General features: G+C 32.0%; 1 long non-coding RNA gene across 1 annotated transcript; it reads left to right on the top strand.

Moving 5' to 3' along the window:
• The first annotated feature begins 1092 nt into the window (after window positions 1–1092).
• On the top strand, window positions 1093–2279 carry LOC148782978 (uncharacterized). Its single transcript, XR_016051798.1, has 2 exons — window positions 1093–1217; window positions 2038–2279. It is a non-coding gene; the product is annotated as an uncharacterized LOC148782978 (long non-coding RNA).
• The last annotated feature ends 14812 nt before the right edge of the window (window positions 2280–17091 follow it).

Below are 17091 nucleotides of genomic sequence, written 5' to 3'. Positions count from 1 at the left end.
CGCATAACTTAAAGTCCTCAACATTTTTTGACATATAGATACTATTGAATTGTAATACAATTTTTTTAAAATAAGGGCATTTTTTTGTCATTTACAAGGGTAAAATAGATATTTATATAAAACAATAGTGACATTCTAGTTGTAGTTAAAAAACAATTAATACATTTTGTAGGTGATGCCACACATCATGTCGATGATGTCATTGTCTACTATTATTAATAAATGATTTTATTTTTATTAAAAAAATTTATTTTACTCTTGACTAATTACTTAAAATACCCCTAGACAAAAAGTTACTACACTATATAATAAGGGTATCTAAGTGTCTAAAAATCTTGTACCACCAAGTATTATAGCCTAACAAAACCTATTTTTAAAAAGGATTGTATATAATGAGACAATTTACCTTTGATACAAAGTGATCACAATTCTTTACAACTATTTGTGAAATTTGATATATTTGGATGTGTCACAAAGTTTGAAAAAATTTATTTTAAAGTTTGAGTTTGGTCATTGGAATAATTACAGCCACTCAATTTCACATCCAATGATCACGATTAATGTGACCACCTTGTATAAAAAGTAAATGATCTCATTATATACTTTTCCTTTTTAAAATATCTCAGTTACAAATTGATTTTTCAAAATTGATTTTTCACTTTATTTTTAATCTCATTGAGATGTGTTTTGTTTAATTTTACTTTAAATATATTTTAAAGATTTTTTTCTTATTTTTTATTTTTTAAACACTTTTTTTCCCATTGCCTAACATTCCCTACTACGGCCTGATGCCCAAACCAGTTCCAAGTTACTTAGACCAAACCACGGGCAAGGTTCTACCGCCGGGACGTGTAGTCGTGCAAACCCAAACTCATGCAGGATCGTACCGGCAGCGTGCAGAGAGAAATATCTTCTTCAATAGATTTTGGTTCGTACATATATTAATATAATAAATGCGTGTCGGTGAGCGATCGGCCTTTGTTTGAAAATAGTGCAATGGATGACAATTCAATGTTCAAATGAGGATGACTTTTTTTTTTTGATAAAAAAAAAAAATTCAAGTGAGGATGACTTAAAAGCCCAAATCAAAGCCAAACGTCTCTATAAATGCTATTGCAATCATCTCTCTGAATACCATTGCAGCCATTCATCTTCAACTAACGCAAAGAGACAGAAAAAGGAGATAGGGATGGCTTCCGAATCACATTGCCCCGGCGGTATGAGCTCTCGCTCTCTTTTTATCACTCGCCCTTTTATGGTTAATTTGAAACTTTATGAGAATGGAACTCGTGATATCTTGTGGTACCCAATACTCTAATCATCTCTGTTTTGAGCTTACATTCTTTTACTCTCTCACTCATATTTCACCCAATTGGGTGCTGTCTCATACACACCTGTTTAGAAGGGCACACGCTTTCTTTATGCGCACGCGCGGTTACACAGGCATTCTCTCTCCCCACACACACACACACTCTCCCCTGTAGCATCATAGGCCCATTTATCTGCCTTCATAGTCCACTTGGGGAAAAATGATCGTTTTGGTTCACTTTAGCTTGACAATGAAGCCATTCTTAGTAAGTAGCCAACACCGAGCATTAGATACAGAGAAAAGACAGGGACAAGGATTTATTGCTCGCTTTGAATAAATAATGAAAAGCCCCTACGACCAATGCTGTAGTCTTGTAGAGTGAGAATACCATTATGACAGGAAAATGTGATTTTTTTTATTTATTTTTCTTTTCCTTTTCAGACGATGCTTTCCACTGTCAAATATCATGCGTAGCATAGTAGTTAAATGCAATGATTTAAAAAACGAATCGGCCAGGCACTTTGGCGGTTTGAATTACCCTTTTAATTTACGGTGCGGGATTGCGTGTTCGTTCTTGAACTCGGCCATATATATATATATATATATATATATATAAAACACGATTCTTAGATCGGATCGGACAATTACGCGCCAAACCAGTATTTTTTAAATTACTATTAAAATGGGATTATGTGTTTATTGGAACGTGATTTGGATGAATGTGACAGGGAAGAGATCGTGGCCTGAATTGGTTGGAATGAACGGTGTAGATGCAGCGGCGATTATCAGAAGAGAAAATCCAGAGGTGCGCACGTCGATTGTGCCCTCAGATAGGGCCATCGCTACACTTTTTAAGTGCGATAGGGTGGTGGTTTGGGTTGATGAGTATGGCAACGTGAGGCAAACCCCTGTCATTGGATAGTTCAATTATATCATCACCTCCGTCCTCAAAGTAACTGGATTTTGGCTCTCTCTCTCTCTCTCTCTCTCTCTCTCTCTAGGTCGCCTGTGTCTCCTTATCACTCTGTACGTCTCTCCTTCTCCTTCTTTCATTCACTAAAATATGTGCCTCTTTCTCTCACTAAAATAAATGGATGTTTGGTCCAAAATCCTCTCTCTCTGTGTCTCCCCTCTCATTATTAGTCCTCTAAAACAAGTGGATGCTAGGTTTATTTATTGTAATAATTCGGAGCCGTGCACATTATACGCATTATAGAAAGATTCGAGCACCGTTGTTTCTGTCCAAATTTCTCTGTAATGTTATTTGAGATTAATAAGTGGTATGTTAAATGACTTCCTACTTTTTCTTCACATATTTTCACTTCTCTAACATGTTCTATTTCGCTATGAATTCAAGAGGGGTCAAACAGTGAGAAAAAAAAAAAATAGTCTCGCAGGGATCAATAAAATAGTGTAAAATCAACAAAATTTCGAAATGATTTAGAAAGAGTCAATCACAGGGAGAGAAGGAAGAGAAAAACAAAGTCCAAGTTAGCTTTCAAGAAAGAGAAAAATAACAAATGAAACAGCACAAACGCATCTATATACACCAATTATTTTTATTTTTTTTAGGTAATTAGGTTGGGATAATGGTCCCTACCCGTTTTTTTAAATTGTTAGTAGTTTTTGAACGTGTAAAGTGAGAATAAAAGCCTAAACCGTTTTTTAAAGTCGTTAATAGTTTTTGAATATGTAAAGTCAGAATAAAAGCCTAAACTTTAGTTGGGATACGTGTTACCAATTTTAAAAAAATTAAAAAGTTAAAAAATCGCTTAAAATATGCTCCACTTTTGAAGAACTTTTAAAAATGGGAAAAAGTTTATATAAGGTTGCAACCTTAAAATGTAGAATTACAAATGAAAAACTAATGAAAACATTGAGGCAATTTTGATGCCTTAAAGCTTGAGGGTGGTGCCTTAAAGCATGAGGCATTGTCATAGTAATGAAAAAAAAAAAAATTACTTGAATAAAAAATAATTAAAATTTGGATAGGTTGAAAGGTAATTTTGTAGAAAAATAAAAAAAAAGATTGACTGACTTTCTTTTGTAAATTCGGCATATAAATAGAGCATTTTGTATTTTATTTATAATTTTATTGTCTGTACGTAAATTATTCAAACAAAAAGAAAAAAAAAAAAAAGCTGCAACTTCTATTCCCCAGACATGTTCTGATATCTTATATCTCAAGTATTCTTTTGCCTTCATTTTTGCATCCCAGGTCTTTTCTCACCATCTCCCTAACTTTTTTTAATTTCTTTGTCTCTAACCATGACTTTTCTCTTTCCAAACCCTCTTCTTTCTTGTCATGTCTTTTCCATCTCAAACTCCTCTCTCTAACCTTACCCTCTTTTTTGTAATTGTGTTATTTTTCTCTCTGACTCCTTCCCATTTATCATCAGCATAAGAAGAATCTGAATCATCTTTAGCGGTTAAATGTAAAATTCAAAAAAATTCAAAAAATAAAACATGTCATGTTTCGGTTTGGATTTTTTTTTAATATTTTTTGAACACCACTAGTAGTACACCCCTGGCTAATTTAGCTCTGGACTCATCTTTAAATCTTCTTTGAGGTCAATTTGAAAAATAACTACATCGGAACTACATAAAAAATAAAAAATAAAAAAAAATCCGAGTTACACACGCGACCTTCTATTTGATGGCTAAACAAACTCAATTTTTACGGGACTACCAAAAGAACAACGGATAGTATAGAGTCTCACATGATGTGGACCATTGAATCATGCATAAACACTCTTCCATAGTTCAGATTGAACATAGTATTTTTTTTTCATGGCTCAAAAAGAATTTCAAATGTTATTTTTATTTTTAATTTAAAAATAGTTATCTAAAAAAAGTATAATTTTGTTTTTATATAGAAATGTAAAATAGGAAAATAAAAAATATTTTCAACGAAAAGTTGACCAAAATGCTTCGCAAACAATTTAAAGATATTTTGGTACAAAAAAAATATATTTATTATTTTTATTTGATTCACCATTTATTACCCATTCTTTAGATAAGTACCATCTTAAACAAAAATTAAAAAATATATATATACAAATCTCTTTTGTGGCCATTGGATGCGTCCTTGTTTAATTTGAGCCCTTGAGAAAAACGCGTGTACGCCCTTCACACATCGCTGGAAGACTTTGGCAGATAACATAAAAACGATTTGGAAAGTTTCACGTCAAAGAACTCCCTTTTTTTTCAGCAGAACCATATTACATGTTGGTCCCTTTGGACTACCATAGAGGTCTCCTGTAAACAATGAAGAAGGTAAAATGAAAAGGAAAATGATATTTATGCACTGTGCAGGCAACGGAAGCATGGTCATCTCTCTCTGTCTCTTGTTTTTCACAAGATGTTCCTCTCTCTCTCTCGCTCATGCACGTTGCAATGATAATGGAATCCTTTTACCTGACATGTCAATATGCTCAATCTCCTCTTTCTTTTTCTAAATCCTTGTGATGCAGGAGGCAAATACTCACTCAAGTTCACAAGAGAACCCTCCACGGTGCACGACATGAGATCTCGTGTTGGCTTAGGGAGTTTAGAACCATGGTTTTTATGATATTGTCCGAGTTTTCCCTCGTAAAAGTTTGTTTGGATCTGGCATAAAGCGGTTAAATCAACAGCGTAACGATTAGTTTTCTTGGTTTGGGTTAGATAGTAAACAAAAAGAATGGTTGGCATCCTTACGTGTACAAGTAAGTTGGTTATGTTCAATAACATTTATTTTTGTTGGATGATATAGATTTTACAAATAATGCTACATAGATTTATTAAGGCATTGCTCTGTGGTATGTAGTATGGGCCGCACGTCTTTAACTACGCTACAGTATGAGCTGCACCTCTTTAACTACAGCCCTCAATATTTGAATACTCATTGAGTGGTCCTTCTTCACTACGGAACGTGAAAAGATAACATTTCCAACCCGCATTTGATCTTATCACTCATTATTAAAAAATTTGCCTCTTTGAATCTCAAGGCATATTCTTGTAGAAGAATACAAACAAGTTAACAAACCATTCAAAGCATAGTGATGCCTCATGGGAGATTATCTTTGGCGAATTTGAACAAGTATTAATGGGATTAAGTGCTCATAATCCTCCCAAAACGAGCAACATATCTTTCTTCAAGAAATAAACTATGAGCAGGTATACTATGCTCCGTGGCAGCAAAATGTGCACCTACTCCCTCGGCAAGAAATAAATTATGAGCATGTATACCATGCTACCGTGGCAGCAAAATGTGCACCTACTCCCTCGGGTGGAAGACTTATTTGGGATGATTTTTCTTTATTTGAAATTTTAGGAACAACCTAAGAATCACTAGATGACTATTTTTAGAAGAAAAAAAAATTGGAATTGCACATTTTTTAACACTTAAATCTCTCCCTCCAATAGTCGCGATAGAGCTTGAAGGTTCACATTTGAGATGGTATTTATAATGTCAATTGAATTGTTGTAATTCTTGGTAGTATGATCAAATTAATTGAACAAACGAATGGAATCTATTCTTGAGTTGATTTCCTAGACTTGATTAGGGCAATTTCGGAGGAAGACCCGACCCGAGACAACAATTTGATGTCCCGTTTGGAATAAAAAATCTGAATACAACTCAAGGTATGTGGGTTGTTTGTGAATGTGGAATTTGTTAAATTACACTACGCAAATGCACGCTCAACCATTTCAAAAAATTGATTTGGTTAACGGAAAAAGTTTGTATAAGGTTGCAACCTTAAAATGTAGAATTAAAGATGTACCTAAATAATCAATCGAAAAAAGGTTATTTTCATATTGAAATATCCTCTAATTGATCATCTCGACATCAATATGTATGAATATGGGGGAAAAAAAGAATTTGAGTCCTAGAAATAGTGCATCTTGCAATACATTATCTAGATCGTCCATTTTCAAGATTTTTATATATTTATAGATCTATCTGATTTTAATTATTTTTGGAATTTAAAATTTTATAATTAGATATGAAAATATATTTTGAGATAATCTTAATAATGTTTTACACCAAAATTACATTTCATGATAAAATTTGGAGTCGTGCTGTAATTGGATTGTTTAAGGTTTGAACCTTGTAGAAACCACACCCTTGATTAAATATCACATTCAATATCCAAAATAAAACTTTTTGACTGTTCTGACAAACTTCAATCTATTAAATATCACATTCAATAGCTAAGAATGATTGTGACCTCCGTGTACCAAAGATAAATAGTCTCATTGTATATTATCTCATGAGATATTTGGATAATATTTCACTAAATCATATTGGTATCTTTAGATAGCATATTCTACTAAGGGTGATATTTGTATAGCCCACTTTATACAAGTAAGTCACACCTCTAAATTTTGCTTGAAGACATAGGTCCGGTGTCAGAAATTTAACCTTAATTGTAAATTTTAAATTCTAAAAATTGTGTAAATCGAACATACATATAAACACTTGAAAATCTTGAAAACAGATGGTCCAAATAATTTATTATAAGCTGCACTATTTTCAAGAATTGAATTTTTCTCGAGGTCGATATTATGAATTGAAAGGTTTTCTAACTTTGGAATACTCTTTTCTACTAGATTTTTAGGATGCACTTTACTTCTATAGTATAAGATTGTAACCTTACATAAACTTTTTCCTTCTAGTAATGTTACATTGCACACAAGATACTTTTGAATGTTTGAACGCTACGTACTATTTCGCCCAAAATGCCTTATAAGATATTGGTAATTTTTCTACAAAATTGCTTACGAATGAGGTCATCAAGTGCCCTTTTGACATATTGGCGGAAAATATACCCTTACCTCATGAGCGCTAGTATTTCACTAACCCCCTATGTTAAGTCCTCTCTTACGAATTGTGCATCTATTTGTAAAGACATTGAAGCCTAATTTTTTATTTTTTAAAAAAATTATAAGAAATCAGACCAACTTTAATTCAAAATTTAAGTAATCAGACCAACTTTTAATTCAATTGAACCCGTGGCCGTTCAGTGTCCTGTCCTATTTCGTAAGCACATGCACATGCGTTGTAATGGCAGATGTAAATCCAATTCGTAAGACACGGTGGTCCATGGTTCACAATAAGCATTAAATAGTCACCATATATTGACAATGTTCACCATTATTTGCATAGACACACATATATGCAAATGGTAAGCTCTTATTTCATACACACATATCACCATCTTTATTAGTTTCTTAGCCTATAGAGGGCACACGTGTCACAACCTCATTCATCTACCCAAACCCGAACCCTGTCACACCGAAATAAGTGATCAACGATGGTGCCTTCGGTCACGACTATGGCTTTCACAGAACAATTCTCCTCCTCGATAGTCGTCGCTGCATCCTGACCGTTGCTTCCCACCAACTCCGGCCATGACCTCTTCCCTGCAGATTAAGTCCATTTACGTGCACCTAAGTTACTATACAAAATCACATACATAAAGCTAAGTTTTGTTCTGATTTATATGTGTTTTGGCTCATTCGGAAAGACGGCCACTTCATTTCATAGTTGTAGTTTGTCATGTTGAACAAGCAAATGATAAAATAAACTTCTTTTTTTTTTTTTTTTTCTTCTGGACTCCAAAAACTCTCAACTCATCTTTAAATCATCTTGAGGTCAATTTGATAGATTAGTACTTTGTAGTTAAAAAATTAAAAAAAAACCTGTTTGATTGGGCCATTGAATGTGCCCTTGTTTGATTGGGGCCCTTGAAAAAAAGGCTGAACACCCTTGTGGATGGGAGATTTTGGGAGAGAGAAAAAAAAAAAGAAAAAAGATTTGGAAACTTTAGTGCTGGTTTAGATGTATTCAAAATTGGAATATTTTTGAATTACAATTCAAAAATCTTGTAAAACCGACTTTAAATCGTTTGGATAACGGCATGATTTTAAATAAAAATTAAAAATAGGGGGAAATATCATCGTATCATCTATTTTTTATTTTTATTTATCAATAGATCCAAAGATTTAAAATATATCTCCTAGTCTTTGGACTAACTTTTTCAACTTTTAACTATTTTTTTAGTCATAATAAATATTAAAAAAAACATGCTCATTGTAACCCCTTCATCTCTTTTTGTGATATATTCCCCTCAAAATTTTCTCTCTCTCTAACATTCACTCTCTTTGTCTCTTTAATAGGGGAGAGAGAGTGAGAGACATGGGAGAGAGTGGAAAAATAGGTAAAGAGATTTAAGAAAAAATCACGTGAAAAGAGAGAAATGATGGTGTTTAAAAATGATGTCTTTTTTATATTTGTTTGGAGTTAAAAAATAGGTTTAAAGAGAATAAAGTTAGCTTAAAGAGTTAAAAAATATAAAACTTAAAATTTTTATGATCCATTTTCAAATTTTGGGTCTTTCTATATATAAAACTTAAAAATAAAAGATATAAAGATATTTTATCTTAAAAATAATATTTTAAAAATAAAATATAATTTTTTTTTATGTCAACGTAATGTGCCCTTGTTTGATTGGGGCCTTGAAAAAAGGCCTGAACGCCCTTCAACACGTGGATGGCAGACTTTGGTAGAGAACAAAAAAAAAAAGGGGTTTGGAAACTTTTAACAACAAAGAAATCCGTGTTTTTTTTCTGGAGACCCATCTTATATTTTAGTCCCTTTGGACCACATAGACGTGCAGTCAACAATGAAGAAGATCAAATGAAAAGGAAAATGATAGTTATGCAATCCTGCACTTGTGCAGGCTTGCAGCATACGTGCAAGAGGGAACTGAAGCATGGTCCTCTCTCTCTATCTTGTTTTTTACAAGATGGGGTCCTCTCTCTCTCTTGTGTTTCACAAGATGGTCCTCTCTCTCTCTCATGCAAGTTGCCATAACAATGGAGTCCTTACCTTTGCACTCTGCCATGTCAATATATCACTGGATCTCCTCTTTCTCTCCCTCAATCCTTGTGATGCAGGAAGCAAATGGTTCAGAGATTTATAAAGGCATTGCTCTGCGGTTTATACTTTGGCCTGCACGTCTTTAACTACTGCCCTCATATTTGAATAATCGTTGGGTGGTCCTTCGTCATTACGGAACATGAAAAATAACGTTTCCAACCTACATATGATCTTATCACTCTTATTAAAAAATTGCTTTGAAGTTGAAGAATATGGCCTTATCTCAATCTCACCACCCATCTGACTTCTCAAGGTATATTCTTGTTACAGGAGATTAAAAACAAATCATTCAAAGCATAGGGATGCCTCTTGGGAAATTATCTTTTAATAATTTGATCAAGTCTTAAGGCGTTCAATATGGGATTGAGTTCTGATAATCCTTCCAAAACAAGCAACCTATCTTTCTTCAAGAAATAAACTATTAGAATTATAGTATGTTCTCGAGGGAGCAAAATGTGTACCTACTCCCTCGGGTGGAATGTTGTGTGCGGAAGCTCTAAACCCGATAGAAGACACAAGCAAGAAAAATAAAGCAGGAAAGAATTAAGAGAAAAAAGAACCCCGAATTTTATGTGGTTCCCTACATTCATGGGTATGGTAAATTGAAAATTACATTAAAGATTTTGGAACATAGAGTTACCTCTTAACCGTCTATAAAACCTAGTCGAGCAAACCCTTTTAAACTACTCTCCCGACCGACATCACATATGGCTCTTTTTTCTCTTTATTTTTGATAAACATTATAACACCAGATAGATAAGCAACGAAAAACTGACTATCTCTAACTAAAACGAAAAACCACAAAAAATCTCCATGAAAGTGCTTCTCTACATGAAACCAAATAATGAAAAACTGATTATCTCTTTAACTAAAACAAAAAACAACCCAAAATTTTTCATGTAACTACTTGTCTATAAGAAACCATCCATGCAACCAAAAACTGACTCTCTAACTAAAATGGAAAACCGCCCAATATCTTCATGGCAATGCTTCTCTACAAGAAAACAGGTTCTCTCAATTTTGAGGAGTCTATAAGAGTCATCATCCCAATGTTTCTCTCCATAAGAAACTTTCAAGAAACTTTCTACAAGAGGTACCATCCCAACCCCATATAATATGAGATTTGCTTATGTAGGTGATTTGGGATAGCATCAAACCCAACATTGAATACTTGAGTTGACTTTTTTTATCTAAAATTTTGAAAACCACGTAAAAATCACTAGATGACTATTTTTAAAAGAAAAAAAAAAATCTGAATTGCACACTTTCTAACACTTAGATCACACCCTCCAAAAGTTGGACGGTCTCTATTTAATACTAAGACATTATTTTCTTTGAAGTACGTAGATAGAGAGTGCAAGTTATTTTTTTTAAAATTAAGATTAGTCTATTCCTTAAACATTACGTCCCAAATTCTAAATTTCTTTTGTCACACAAGAATTCATCTCTACATAATTCATTGGCCTTTGGGTCCTACAAAAGCTTTCTTTTTTTCTCTGTTCTTTTTGACAATGTTAAAAAGTTCTATTGACGATCAAAGTTGGTACATCCAATTACATTTGTTCATTTAAAAAAGGACGGGTTTCTATGATTCAGCCGACTCATATTGTACACATGCGGACCTCTTTAAAGTCAATGTTAAAGATGGATTTTATTCCAAATTTTTTGGCATTCACGATCTAGGCTAAGATGATCATGATTAAGGAAAAAAAAAAAATATAAATATGAAAAGTAAAATAAAATTATCAATACAGTTGTAGCCTTTCGCAAAGTCTATCTTAAAACAAGAGGTTGGTGTGTCGGTGGGCTTTTCCATGGGTAGAGGTGAACCTTCAGTTTGTTGAGGATGTAGTTTTTATAAGGCCTAGGCCTTATGAAAATAATGTAGAAGCTCACCTTGAATCTTCCAATAGAAAGCATTTTGGGTATCAGAAATCTCCATGATGGCTCTAAAATGAATTTTCAATAATCGCAATGTAATTTGATGCTAAAAAAATAGTATAAATCTAGCGGATCGATAATATTTATTTTTAGGAAGAAATAGAAGTTTTGCATATAACAATATACACTATTTTTAGAGCTTGAAATCCTATGGTTTCCACAAATATTATCATTAAAGCCAAGTTGATCGATTTGAAGGTTCTGTGATGCCACAATTGCAATTTTAGAAATTTTTTTTGATGTGAGTTCACTTATTTTGATAGGGTCCTTCTCTTGAACGAGAAAGTTCACAAAAATTGACTCCTAGAAAAGGCCCAGAAGAATCCATAAAAATAAACGCGGTGAGAAGTTCCAACTTCGATTTAGCTACTTACCAAAAAAAAAAAAAACTTCGATTTAGCTCCGAGTTGCTGGGCTCAGCCCGCCACCGCACACTTGTTTGTTTATTAAGCATTTACACACATTGAAAGCACCCACAATGCTCCAAGTCTCTCTCTTCCAAAACCCTCTATTTCTAAGAAAAATAAATGGTCAATAAGCAAATTTCTTTTAATATATTGCTTTGATTTACATCCCTAGCCTGTTGATGTCAAGAAAGATGGGTGGTGTGTGTTATTCTTTCACTGGGTCTTTCAAAAAGTTTTGAATGTCGCGGAATGAGACACCCCAACTGTCTTTGTTTACATTTGATAGATGGGATGCATTCCATGCAGCGTTTTTAAAAACGCCGAGTCGATCCGGACTCACCCGGTTCGACTCGGAAATCTCGAAAAGGGACCGGATCGGTTAAAAAATCGGAAATCGTCTTGGTTCTAGAGAGAACCGGACGATTTCGCACAGTGACTCGCCGATTCACCGTACGGAATCGGCGAGTCCGAACAGTGAATAGGCGAGTCCGTACGGATTTTTTTTTTTTTGTAATCCATAATAGATTTTTTTGTAATACTTGATCGATTTTTTTATAATCCATGATCGAATTGTTTTTGTTTTTTTGTAATCCATGATCGAATTTTTTGTTTTTTTGTAACCCATGATAGAATTTTTTGTAATCCATGATCGAATTTTTTGAAATCCATGATCGAAATGTTTGTTTTTTTTTCTTGTAATCAATGATCAAATTTTTTGTTTTTTTTGTTTTTTTGTAACCCATGATAGAATTTTTTGTAATCCATGATCGAATGTTTTGTAATACATGATCGAAATGTTTGTTTTTTTTTTGTAATCCATGATCGAAATGTTTGTTTTTTTTTTTGTAATCCATGATTGAATTTTTTGTTTTTTGCTTTTTTTGTAACCCATGATAGAGTTTTTTGTAATCCATGATTGAATTTTTTGTAATCCATGATCGAATTGTTTTTTTCTTTTTTTGTAATCCACGATTAAATTTTTTGTTTTTTTTGTTTGTTTTTTTTTGTAATTCATGATCGAATTTTATGTAATCCATGATTGAATTTTATGTAATCCATGATCGAATTAATGAATTGTTAAACGAATTCAATCAATGGCACCAACGTGATCAAGAAGAACAATAACATCGTCTATCATTTTATTTTTAGATCATATGTTACTAAGTTTATGCTTTATTGTAGTCTATGTATGTTGATATACTTATTCCATGATAATTATATGTTTATCCTTTTGTGTGATGTAAAATAAATGCTGAATGGCGGTTCATGCAGGGAAAGAACATATCAATATTCGCATATTCATTCAAAAACATGAAAATTCTTAATGGAGTACCCTCATTTCTTATTGAATTCCTAAAAAATTATATTTATAATAAATTTTAATAATTTTTTCGAATTTTTTTTAAGCTTTATGCTGACCGATTCACCCGATTCCCGATCCGGATCGCCGATTCGCCGATCCGGATCGGTTTCTTGGAAGCCCGATCCGGTTTTTAAACCATTGATTCCATGTGATTCGACGGAAAAAAAGTTTCCTTCAATCTATTTTAATAACATATAAATTATTCTATAATATAAATTTATTTTTATAGGTAATAAATATTACTATAATTAAATTAATAATCATAATAATAACCTTTCTATGTTACTTAATTTGATATATTAAAACTTTATGCGTTATTAGGTATAAGGTGAAAATAATTTATTCATTTCATTAAATTAATGTCAATTCAATCAAATAGTATTTCAATCATTGTAATAATTTATTCATTTCATTAAATTAGTGTCGATTCAATCAAATAGTATTTCAATCATTGTTGTTTGTTCATGAAAAATATTTCATCTCTCTTTCATTATGAAAAGTATTTTATTTCTCTTTTGCTTTCTCCATATATATGTGTGAAACTATTATTTTTATTTTATTGATGAATTTATTCTAAATTTTATTTCATTTTAGATTTTGTAAATTTATTTTATTTATAAAATGACATTACAAAGAATATTTCATTTATAACATTTTAATATACCTACAACGCAAGTGCATATTACTAGTTATACATTAAGCATGAGGAATACCCATTTATTTTTGTGTCACGTGTTATATTTTTTCTCTTCCTTAATAAGTTAGTCCCCTTACCTACAAGATTTCATCTTCTCTCTCCTCTTTATTTTTCCTCTTCCTTAATAAATATCTCTCTCTACCGACACAATTTTCTCTCTTCACTCTCTCCCTATTACACTTTTATTTAAAGGGCGTAGTTTCTATACGGTTGCAATATTAAACAGTCCAAGTATGGCGCATCTCCAAATTTTCTTATAACATGTAATTTTGGTGTAAAAGTTTTTTAGGATTATCTCAAAATTTATTTTCATATTTAATTATAAAATTTTAAACTCCAAAACTTGTTAAATCAAGTAGATATATAAACATATGAAAATCTTGAAAATAGACGGACTAGATATTGTGTTCCAAGATGCACTATTTTTTAGACTCAATTAGAGGGTTTTGCAACATTAAAACAATTTTTTTCGATTTATTTTTGATGTGTATCTTTGAATCTATATTTTAAAGTTGCAACCTTACAAAAACTTTTTCCTTCTTTAAATATCTTCCCTTGTTTGTGCCACATGTCCCACATTTCCTCTTCCTAATAAATAACACACCCCTCTCCCCCCTCTACTCTTATCCCCATTCCCCACCCCCCACCCCCCACCCCCCACCCCCCACCCCCCACTATTTTTCTCTCTCTTATACTTTCCCCTTATCTACAAGATTTTCTCTTCTCTCGCCCCCTATTTTTATGCCAATTATCTTATTTTTCTTCTTCTTTCATAAAATAATACTTATTATTATTTATTATTAATATTATTATTAATATTATTATTAATAATAATATTTTATTTGTATAATTTTTTGTTTTGAGTTTCTATGAGTTATTTATTTATGTTATTTTTCTTCTAGCTTTCTCTTGCTATTTTCTAGTTGCATTATTCATCTATTATGAAATAATATTTTAATTTTAATTTTATAATTTATTTTTATCGTATAAGGTAAAACCCATGGATCTTAAATGCTAATGGAAGAAATGATTTTTTTTTTCCTTCTTGATTTTTATGTTAGATTATATCAATTTTGTTTCTATCTCAATTTAACCCTTTATGATTTTAACTTCATTTTGTTATATTTTAGTGTTTTATGAATATTTTAATATTACAATAGTGTTTTTATGATAGTAATAGCTTTCTCTTATTTTCTAGGTGTATTATTGCCTCTTTTGAACTCTTTATTATGGAACAAAATTAAAGGGCAAAATTGGGATAGAAAGAAAGTCGATTTATCATTTAACATAAGAATAAAAAAGAAAAATAATCTTTTTTCTTTAGTATTCAAGATCAATGGGTCCTACCTTATATGATAAAAAATATAATAATAATAATAATAATAATAATAATAATAATAAATAAATAAATAAATTATTATTATTATTATTATTTTACTTCAATAAAAATAATATAATAATTTTTCTAATTTTATTTTTTGTTAATTTATATTTATAATAATATTAATACTAATATTAATAATAGAAAAAAAATAAAATAATAACTATGTTTCTATCATAACTTTGGCTTTATGTATTTTGACTATATATTTTAATAATATATTTCAATAATATAGTATCACATTTATTATTAATTAATAAAATATTCAATTGTGAAGATAAATGTATTAAATTATCTCTCTCTCTAATATACCATGTTTTATTGAAATTGAATTTTTTTCAATGATAAAATATTTCATTTATTAATATTCAATATCACGTACAATGCACGTACATATTATTAATGTGTATTAACCGTTTGTATTTTCCTCCTATTAGAGTAGGAGGAAGTTCCTATAGGGTCTAGGCTTTATAAAAACAAAATGTAGTCTCACCTGAAAAAATATGTTTTGCGTGAAAGCTCTAAACCTGATGGGATGTGAATTTGAGTGCCTGCACTTATTTCATTGACCAAACTTAAAATTCAATTTTTTTTTTTTTTTTTAAAAAAACTTTAAGATACACCCAAGCTATAAGATTTGATGTGGAATAATTATAAGCAAAGTGACCACCTTTTGTATCAAAAGTAAATGATATGGTTGCATACAATTCCCATATTATAAGTTGCACATGAAATGGTTCACAAGCATGGCTGTTAGAAAAACGGTGGGAATCTCCGTTGGTCGAAACAAAGTGTTCATGAAGATACGCACGTGCATAGTGAAGACGTGTAAATCCAGTTTGTAAGAAATAGTGCTCTACTGTGCACAATAAGCATTAAACTGTCACCATATATTGACTGTATTACCAATAATCAGAATAGATAGATACATAGGGAAATGGGGAACTCCCCTTCATTTCATAAACACACACGTGACTTGGAAACCGAAGGCTAAGAATTACTTAATAAATACGCTTACGGCTTCTAGCCTATAGTGGGCACACGTGTGACAGTCCCATATTCATTCACCCAAACACGGACCCTATCGCATCGAACGTCCGTGGTAACGATGGATCCCTCAGGCACGATTGAAGCATCCACCGTTGGATTCTCCCTCTCGATCGTCTTCACGGCATCCTCACCGTTGGTTCCCACCAATTCCGGCCATAAGCTCTTCCCTGCAAATTACGTCCATTTATTTACACTTAAATCAGTCCAGTTCAAAAGGATGTTAAAGGAACGGGGGGACGGTAGATGGCATAATATTTCAATCATAATCTCAAGTTAATATAAAGAACTTGAAAAATTTTACATAAACGTGGCCCCTTACTCTATAAAAGTGAGACCCACCTCAACAGTCTATCAGAAAAGAATGTTCTTACATGAAATACACCTCAACTATGTAACGTTTTTACCCCTTTTTTACCATTCAACTCGGAATCATGTGTAATTTTATGGGCATTTTGAATTAAATCAAAATATAACGATACAATGTTAAATAGCCAACATGAATATTTTGAATAATTTCTCTTTTATAGTTAGGGGTAGAAACATATTTTCAAGTCCTCAGAAATTCAGATTGCATCTTCCCAGAGGGTTTGAAGGATAATAAATTGCATCGCTAAAAAAATAAAAAATCAAACGATGATATGATTTATTCGCGACTTGGTTTATCAAGAGAGAGAGGCATTTTCTTTTTGAAATGCATTAAAGGACAAGGGTTTGGTGGTCCCAAGAAACAAAATTGCACATTTGGCCCCACAACCAAAACACTATCTTTAAAAGACTACTTTTACTCTCTACTTTTCAAGTAATGTTTGATTCATCTTTAAAATCAATTTAAAAGAAAAAGGATTTGGAGTTCATAAAGAGCACCAAATCACAGCATCGACCATGGGATTTTAATCGTTAAAAGTCAATTTCCCATAAAAAGAATCATATACAATGAGACTATTTAGCATTGATACAAAAGGGTAACAATTCTTTACAATCATTTGATGTGAAATTTGATAGCCAGGGACTCGGGC

Source organism: Amborella trichopoda, chromosome 3 (genome assembly GCF_054954075.1).
Source record: "Amborella trichopoda isolate Santa Cruz 75 chromosome 3, AtrichopodaSantaCruz75HAP2 v2.0, whole genome shotgun sequence".
In the NCBI taxonomy this organism is placed as follows: domain Eukaryota; kingdom Viridiplantae; phylum Streptophyta; class Magnoliopsida; order Amborellales; family Amborellaceae; genus Amborella; species Amborella trichopoda.
Note: the sequence above shows the minus strand (reverse complement) of the source record. Positions and strands in the feature narration are given on the sequence as shown.